This window comes from Pteropus medius, unplaced genomic scaffold (assembly GCF_902729225.1).
Source record: "Pteropus medius unplaced genomic scaffold, Ma_sr-lr_union100, whole genome shotgun sequence".
Lineage (NCBI taxonomy): Eukaryota > Metazoa > Chordata > Mammalia > Chiroptera > Pteropodidae > Pteropus > Pteropus medius.
The window spans coordinates 702,807-712,208 of record NW_024349224.1 but is presented as its reverse complement, the minus strand read 5'-3'; the positions used below and the strand labels follow the sequence as shown (position 1 = coordinate 712,208).

At 49.8% G+C, this 9,402-nt stretch overlaps 1 pseudogene; it reads right to left on the bottom strand.

The window, feature by feature from the left end:
- Positions 1-8,493: 8,493 nt before the first annotated feature.
- Positions 8,494-8,612, bottom strand: LOC120617408 (uncharacterized; annotated as a pseudogene).
- Positions 8,613-9,402: the final 790 nt, after the last annotated feature.

Genomic DNA, 9,402 nt, shown 5'->3' with positions numbered 1-9,402 from the left:
GAGCGTCAGCCGGGCGGGAGCTGGGGATGTCTGGTCGGGGTCTGGGAGGACCTGCAGTGCCAGGCCTGTGCCTGGCCTCACTCGCCATTGATCTCCCAGCACCCGGCACGGTCCCTGAGACATGGAGAGTAAGTAACGGTTGAAAGAATGAAGCGATGGCCGTCCAGGGGACCGAGGGCCCCGCCAGGGCTCCAAGCAGCTGGCGAGCTGGTCTCCTGTCCGCCCGATACTTGTCGCAGGGGCCCGGAGGTCTCCTTAGAGCTGAGCCAGCCTCCCTGTACCCAGGCCACATAATGCGTGGGTGGCTGGGTCCCCTGGCAGCCTGGACTTGGCTTGGCCTGCAGGACTCAAGCAGGCTGAGAGGAACACCTGCCCAGGTGACTTCGCTGGGCTGGGCTGCAACTTGCGCAGGTGAGTCTGGATTGGGCTTGGGCCTGCAGACTGCTCTGACGCCCCAGGCTCCTGCAGACGGGAGTGCACTGTGCCCTCAGCCGGTTGGCAGCAGGCAGCGAATGTGACTGCTTCGTGGTGGCTCAGGCCTGGGCAGAGTGATCGGGAGGGACACACGGAGACGCCAGAGCGGCCCGGTTTGCCCAGCGCCTGCGCATCTCTACGGAGCCGGTCTCGGCTCCGGCAGGAACACGCTTACTTCTAGGCCCTGCCGGTCCCAGTGGAGGGCCCCATGCCATCCTTATGGTGAGGGGGGACCAGGTTCTGGCTCGTCGCTCTGAACTGGTGTGGCCTAGGGCCATGGCCATGTGGCAGGGCCAGGATTCCCAGCAGGGAAGGCCTTGCGTGGGGGACATGGGTGGGAGATCACATCGCAGGCACGTCAGGCGTCGGGGAGGGGCATCCGGTGGGCTTGCAGGAGGGGAGGACGGACACAGGAGGGGTTGGGGGCAGCAGGAGGACCACGGAGGCCCCACAGGTCTGTTCTCTTCACAGCCTCCCCCCCACTCTGCTGTCACCAAGCGTCCTTTGGGGCCCACTGGAAGCTTCCTTCTTCCCGGGTGTCCAGGGGCAGCAGGTCCCGGCGGCGACTCCTGAAGGAAGGCCGTTTGTGCGTCTGGAGGCCACTCCTCCAGGTGACAGGCAGTGCAGGAGCGCCGGACTGCAGGTCGAGTCTGGGGCCGTGGCGCGGGTCCCGCTCTGCCGGTGGGTGCTCGGGGAGCAGGGCTCCAGCGCCCCGGCCAGCACGCGCCTCTGCCGTGCTGCGGAGAGCGTGACGGTCCGGGGAGCCGGGACTTGGCCCGCTGGAAAGGCCACCCTTGGACACTGAGGGGTACCTGGGGTGGGCGGGTCGCCGCTGGGACAGCTCTGTCTCCCGGGGGACCCGCGGTCCTGGGGGAGGCCGCTCGGCTCCACAAATAGCCCCTAATTTACTCCCTAACTGCCCGGAAGGCCTAGAGCGACAGTTAAGAATCACATTACCGCCTTCATTGTCTCTCATTTTTACCCAAATGGTTTCTCCTGTGCCAGCTGAGCAGCATGTTTGTTCCTCGTCACGCATCCGGGGACCTGGCTGCTGGCGAGCGTGGACTCACGCATGTTCTGGGAGGTCAGCTTCCCAACTCCCTCCTTCCAGCACGCGAGCCTCCTTTCCTCTGCCCCCTGCAGCGGGGCGGGGGGCAGGGCCCTGAGGGCCCCTGGGAGGGCGGCCGGGTCTGCCCAGCCACGCTGTGCACGCGGCGGGGGCTGGGAGGTCGCAGGGCGGGTCCGCTCAGGCCTCCCTCGCCCTCTCCCGTGCCCTTCGGCCGCTCCCCGCCCAGGCCCTGGGGTCCGTGAGCCCCGCACGGGCACTGCGTGGGAGAGGCCTGAGACCCTGCCGCTCACCCGACCTCTCCGGTTGTCAGGGACAGAAACCCAAGTGACACGGAATGAAGGGAGAGGGACCGATGAGTCACGGCCCTGGCCAGCCCGGGCGCGGGCAGCTCTGGCGGGGCTGGGTCGATGGTGTCCCAGGACCCCGGCCCCCACGCTGGCTTCCTCCGCAGGCAGCGCCACACACGCCACACACGCCACACACGCCACACATGCCACACACACACAACCTGCAGCTCAGCGGCCTCCGCAGACTGTGCTTCCCGCTGGTGCCAGAGCCCATCCTGGCACCTCGCTGGCCGGACGCGGGCCCGATGCCCACCGCTGAGCCAACCGCTGTGCACAGTGCTGGCCTAGGTCGACCTGCCAGGTCGAGGCCCCCTGTCCCCATCCTGTTAGATGGTAGAGTAGGGATGGGGTCAGGCTTGGCCAACCCCCAAGACTGAGAATGTGGGGTGACTTCCAACTGGGGAGCTAGGAGCTGTGACCACAGCTAAGAATGGCTCTGAGCGCTGACCTTGGACAAGTCCCTTCGCCCCTCCCCGCCTCGGCCTGGTCTCCGGACCCAGGGGTGGGGGAGGGGGTCGCGCCTGGGGAGCACCGGGCAGCTGCTGTGGTCCCTGCTGGGGTCTGATTTGGCTGCGTCTGGACCGTGCTTGTCTGCGCGTCGGCGCCCGCTTCGCGCCTGCGGCATCTCTCTCCCCAGGACCGGTGCTCAGGGCCTCAGGTTCCCATCTCCACGCTGTCCACTCAGATCCCCACTCAGTGCAGGAAAGGTGTTGGCCCTGCTGGACCCCAGAGCTTTGGGGGCTACGGGGCTCCGTGTGGGAAGAGGGGCGAGTCTTCTTCCGGGAAGGCCGGCCAGGCAGCACCCGGTGTCTGGGCCCCCCGCCACTCCACTAGTGGCTTGGCCCTCGCCGCCTCGCGGGAAGAGCGAATGAGCTTGGGGCTTGGAGGCTGAAAGGGCACAGAGGGCGTCTCCCCCCCACCCCCAACCCCACCCCCTGGTTACAGTGGGGAGCGCTGGCCCGGAGTTGGGACTAGAGCCCAAATTCACCTCCTCAGGGGGCTCTGAAGGAGCCCTGAGGTTGCTGTATCTTCCCAAGCAGTGTCTTCCCGACACTCAGCTCCCTGGAGTGAACTTGACCTGCCCCACCTCCCGTGCCCACCTGCGGGCTCGCTCTCCGGTCTGTGGTCTGTGCTATTACCACCTTGGTGGAGACCTGGAGACTCAGTGACACATCTTTAAGGCTGGAGACAGAGATAGTGAGCCCGGAGGCCTCCCACCTACACCAGCCCGCTACCGGACAGACCACCTCTGGCCCTGGGGACCAGGGCTGGGAAGCAGGCGCTCCCTGGGGCCATCGGCTGCCGGCCTGGAGGCACCTGCCCGGGTGAGGCGGTGAGAGCCCCCCGGCCCCTGGACTTGCTGCCTGGGGCTCTGGACATGGGGCCGATGGTTCCTTCTGAAATGACAGCGGTGCCCACTTCCCCCTTCCCCTGCCGAAAACGGAGTTGCTTCCAGGTCAGCGTCCCCGGAACGGCCCTCTGTGTACTGGCCGATACCGTCAGTTACCGTGGCCGGGGCCCTGTAAGCCGGGGGGACCCGTGACGCCCGCCTCTTCCTCCCTCCCCCTCCCTCCCGTCTCTCCTTCCTTCCTTCCTTTCTCTAACACTGTCCTTGAGACCACAAGTTAAAATATCCTTTCGTGTTACACAATCAACCGCTACCTGTCGTTTACCCGTCCGTCCAGCCCTCCCCGTCCATCCGCGCGTCCGTCATCCTCCAGCCCTCCGTCCCCGCTCCTCCCGTGTTGTAAATGGACGTGTGTTTCAGCCGCCGCCCCTGTGGGAGCTGCTAGGCTCCTGGGGTCTGCGTTTAGTCGCCCCATCCCCAGACCTTTGCTGGTCGTTCCACAAGTCACGTCTCAGGCCGAATGGACAGACCCGGTAGGTCAGGAACGTCCTCTACGCGAGGTGTCCTTGTCACGCGTGTAGACAGGAGAGCGTTCCCTTTCCTCGGTCACTGGGCGTGCGTACCTCGGGCCGTCACTCCCCGGAGACGAGGGGCCCTCTTGTTGGTCTTGAGCAAATCTACAGGCCCCCAGAAGAACTGGTTCGTCTGAGCGGACCAACCAAGGACAGAAAACTGAGTCTCATCGTGGAGTGGAAATGCAGACCTCACATGGCAACGCAAATCCTTTGTCTCAGAAGGCCGCCGGGAGGGTCCTTAGAAAAGGAACTGCAGCTGCTTGAGAATAGGGCGCTGGAGACTAGCGAGGCCCGTCCAAGAATGCTCCCTGGCCCCGTGCCCACGGCGTCGTCTTCTGCTTGTGAATCTGCTTTATTGTCCTCCCTTCCGGCTCCTGTCACTCAGCCTCGCGTGCTGAGCGGACAGACAGGCAGACACACGGACGGACAGGTGGCCCCTGATTCCCCCGTGTCTGCCCCTGGGCACTGGGTACCCTGTGGGGAGCAGCTTTTCTTGTGCCGGCTTTTCCTAGTCTGGATGGTCATCGCTGAGTTCTTCCCAGGTGACCTGGCCCACGGGAGCTGCCCTGGGGGTACTGGGCGCAGAAGGTGGGAGCACGGCCCCTGGGGCTGGGTTCCCGGGGGGAAGGGAAGTCAAGGCAAAGCGGAGCCTGGTTTCGGGTGGGTTTCCCCAGGGAGCTGGGGTCCCACCTCTGTCACAGAGTCATTCTCCGCCTGTTCATCTCTCAGAGAGTACACCTTTATTTTAAAAATCTATTTGTAAGATCTCTTCTTATATTGAGGGTATTAACCCAATATTTGATGTTTACTGATTACCTTTCCTATATTTTTCTACTCTGCAATTTTAATTTTGGTAACTTTATTAAGAAACTCCTTTTTTTAAAAAAAAAATTTCCATCCCCCACCCTCCCCTTTGGCAACCAGTTCTATGTCAATGGGTCTGTTTCTGTTTTGTTCTGTTTACTCATTTATTTTGTTTTTTATTTTCCACATATAAGTGAAATTGTGTCGTATTTGTCTGTCTTTGTCTGACTTATTTCATTTAGAGTAGTACTCTCTAGGTCTATCCACATTGTCACAAATGGCAAGATTTCATTCTTCTTATGGCTGAGTAATATTCCATTGTACATACGAACCTTTTCTTTATCTATCGATGGACGCTGGGCTGCTTCCACGTCTTGGCTATTACTAGTAACGCTGTAATGGACACGAGGGTGCATACGTCTTTTCGAATTAGTTTTTTTCCTTTAGATAAATATTCAGAAATGAAATTGCTGGGTCTCATGGCAGCTCTATTTTTAATTTTTTGAGGCATCTCCATACCGTTTTCCGTAGTGGCTGTGCTAATTTGCAGTCCCACCAATAGTATATGAGGGGTCCCTTTTCTCCACATCCTCGCAGCATTTATTCGTTGATTTATTGATGATGGCCATTCTGACAGGTGCGAGGTGGTATCTCACTGCGGCTTTAATTTGCATTTCCCTGATGATCAGTGATGCTGAACTTCTCTTCATACATCTGTTGGCCACTGTATATTTTCTTGGGGGAAAATCGTCTATTTGGGTCATATGCCCATTTTTATATTGGATCGTTGCGGGGGGGTTGGTGTTAAGGTGTATGAGTTCTTTATAAATTTTGCATATTAAACCCTTATCGGATGTATCATTGGTGAATGTCTTTTTCCATTCAGTAGGTTGTCTTTCCATTTTGTTGGTTTCCCTCTCTGTGAAGCCTTCTTAGTTTGGAGTCCCATTTATCTATTTTTTCTGTTGTTTCCCTTGCTCAAGGACACATATAAAAGAGATTGCTGAGAGCGACGTAAAGGAGTTTAGTGCCTACGTTTTCTTCCAGGAGTTTTATGGTTTCAGGTCGAACATTTAAGTCTTTAGTCCATTTTGAATTTATTTTTGTATCTGGTGTAAGAAAGTGGTGCATTTTCATTTTTCTTTCTTTCTTTTTTTGCGTGCATTGTCCAGTTTTGCTAACATCACTTATTGAAGAGACTGCCTTTACCCTCGCTGTATATCCTGACTCCTTTGTCATAAATTGACCATATAGGCAAGAATGCATTTCTGGACTCTATTCTACTCATGGATCTACATGTGTTTTGTGCCAGTATCATGCTGTTTTGATTATTGTACCTTTGTAGTATAGTTTCATATCAGGGAGCATGATAGCGCTCACTTTATCATTTCTCAACTTTTCTTTGGCTATTTGGGGTCCTTTGTGGTTCCGTATACATTTTAGGATTAGTTGTTCTAATTCTGAGAAGAATGCTTTTGGTATTTTGATAGGGATTGCGTTAAATCTGTATGTGACTTTAGATAGTGAGGACATTTAAAAAATATTAATCCTTCTAATCCATGAGCAAAGTATATCCTGCCACTTATTTGTATCTCTTTCAATTTCTTTCATTAATGTCTTATAGTTTTCAAGTCTTTCACCTCTTTGGTTAAATTTATTCATAGATATTTTATACTTTTTGATACAATTGCAAATAGGATGGTTTTTTCAATTTCTTCTTCTGATCATTGATTATTGGGACATAGAAAGACAACAGATTTTTGTATATTAATTCCGTATCCTGCAACTTTACTGAAGACATTTATTAGTTCTAATCGTTTTTTGGTTTCTCTATATACAGTATCATGTCATCTGCAAGTACTGAGGGTTTCAGTTCTTTTTAAATTCGAATGCCTTTTCTTTCTTTGTCTTGCCTGATCACTGTAGCTAGGACTTTCTGTAATACGTTGAACAGAAATGGTAATAGCGGGCATTCTTGTCTTGTTCCCACTCGTAGAGAAAAGGCTTTCAACTTTTCACCATTGAGTATGATACTAGCTGTGGGGTTGTCATATACGGCCTGTATTATGTTGAGCTATGTTCCTTTTATACCCACTTTGTTGAGAGTTTGTTTCATAAAAGGATGTCGAATTTTCTCAAATGCTTTTTCTGCATCTATTGAGATGGCCATATAATTTTTATCTTTTATTTCATTAACGTGATGTATCACATTGATTTGTGGATGTTGAACCAAACTTCTACCCCTGAGACGAACCCCATTTGGTCACGTGTCTAATCTTTTACATGTATCGTTGGATTCGGTTTGCTGGCATTTTATTGAGAATATGCATCTGCGTTCATAACGGATATTCGCCTGTAATTTCCTTTTCTTTTTGTAATGTCTTTATCTAGTTGTGCTATCAGGGTAATGCTTGCTTCACAAAGTGAGTTTGAAGCATTCCTGCCGTTTCAGGTTTTTGAAATAGTTCAAGAAGGATAGGTATAAATTCTTCTTTGAGTGTTTGGTAGAATTCACCTGTGAAGCCATCTGGTCCTAGACTTTTATTTGTTGGGAATTTTTCGATTACTGCTTCAATGTCATTGCTAGTAATTGGTCTGTTTAGATTTTGTATTTTTTACTGGTTCAGTCTTGGAAGGCTATATATTTCTAGAAATTGATCCATTTCTTTTAGATTGTCAAATTTGTTGGCATATAATTGTTCATAGTATTCCTTAATGATTCTTTGTATTTTTGTGGGGTTGGTTATAACTTCTCATTCATCTATGATTTTATTTACCTGGAATCTCTTTTTTCTTGGTGAGTTTGGCTGAAGGTTTGTATATTTTATTTATCTTTTCAAAGAACCCGCTTTTAGTTTTGTTACTCTTTTCTATTTTTTAAAAATTTCTATTTTATTTCCACTGTAATCTTAACTATTTCCTTCCTTTTGTTTACTTTTGATTTTGTTTGTTCTTCTCTCTCTAGTTCCTTTAGGTCTGAAGTTATATTGTTTATTTGGGATTGTTCTTGTTTCTTGAGGTAGGTGGGCCTGTATAGCGATAAACTTCCCTCTTAGAACTGATTTTGCTGCGTCCCATAAATTTTGAAAAGTTGTGTTTTCATGCTCATTTCTTTCAAGACAGTCTTTGACTCTTGTTTAGTTTCCTCTGATTCACTGGTTGCTTAGTAGCATGTCGTTCGGTCTCCCCGTATTTGTTTTTTGTTTTTTTCCCAATTCTCTTCCTAAAGTTGATTTTTAGTTTCATGCCATTGTGGTCAGAAAAGATGTGTGATACGGTTTCAAGCTTTTTGAATTTATGAGGCTCGTTTTGTGGCCTAATATGTGCTCTATCCTGGAGAATGTTCCATGTGTACTTGAAAAACATGTGTATTCTGCAGTTTTTGGATGAAACAATCTATAAATGTCTATTAAATCAGTCTCCTCCAATGTGACATTTAGGTCCACTATTTCATTATTAATTTTCTTTACAGATAATCTATCCACCGATGTGAGTGGGGTATTCAAATCCCCTACTATTATTGCATTACTGTGGATTTTTCCCTTTACATCCATTAGTAACTGCTTTATACACCTAGGTGCTCTGTGTTGGGTGTGCGGATATTTACAATTGTCATATCCTCTGCTTGGATCGAGCCCCTTCATAATTATGTGATGTCTTTTTTTTTTAACCTTTTTTTGTTTTAAAGTCTATTTTGTCTGATATTATTGCTACTGCAGCTTCCTTTCTGTGTCTATTTTCATAAAATAACTTCTTGCTTCCTCTCCCTTTCAGCCTGTATGCATCTTTCGATCTGAAGTGAATCTCTTATAAGCATCACATAGATGGATCGTTTTTTATTTTTATTGATTTACTTAACTTAGTTTTTTAAAAAAATGCCTACAGCACCCGGTCTTCCTAGGTGGTCTCCCATCCAAATACTAACCAGGCCCGACCCTGCTTAGCTTCCGAGATCAGGTGAGATTGGGCATGTTCAGGGTGCCACAGCCATAGACTAGATCATGTTTTTAAATTCATTCAGCCACCCTGTGTCTATGTCTTTTTATTGGCACATTTAATCTATTTACATTTAAGGTAATTTTCGTTTGCCATTTTGTTGTTTTAGGTTGTTTTCATATTTGTCCGTTGTTCCTTTGTTCTGTGAAGCTGTCCCCTTCTGGTTTGCCGCTTTTCTTAAGTGTTTTATTTAGGTTCCTTCCTCTGTGTTCTTTGTGTATCTTTTTAGATTTTGGTTACCATGAGGCTTCCGTATATTATTCTTTATCTATAGGAGTCTATTTTAGGCTCATGGGCATTTCAGCTCAAATATATTCTATAAGGACTGCTTTTTACTCCCCGCTCCATGCTTTATGTTATTGCCATCATATTTTGTATCTTTTGTGTTGCGTATCTCCTACTTATTGTAATTTGAGTCGACATTTTTTTCTTTTAACCTTTGTAGTAGCTTTTTAAATGTCTGATTTGCTATATTTATTGAATATTTGGCTTTACCTGTGAAACTTTTTCCTTTCATATATATTTATTTCTGGTTATGGCCTTTCCTTTTCTGCTTAAATGAGACCTTTTAATATTATTTGTAAAGCCGGTATAGTGGCGATGAATTCCTTTAGTTTATGCTTGTCTAGGAAACTCTCTCTCCTTTAATTCTGAATGATAACCTGGGTACATTAGACTAGGTTGTAAAGTTGCGAAGAAATCAGCCGATAGCCTTCAAGGTTTCCTTTTTATGTAACTCATTTTTCTCTTGCTTCCTTCAAGACTGTCTATCTTGAACTTTTGCCATTT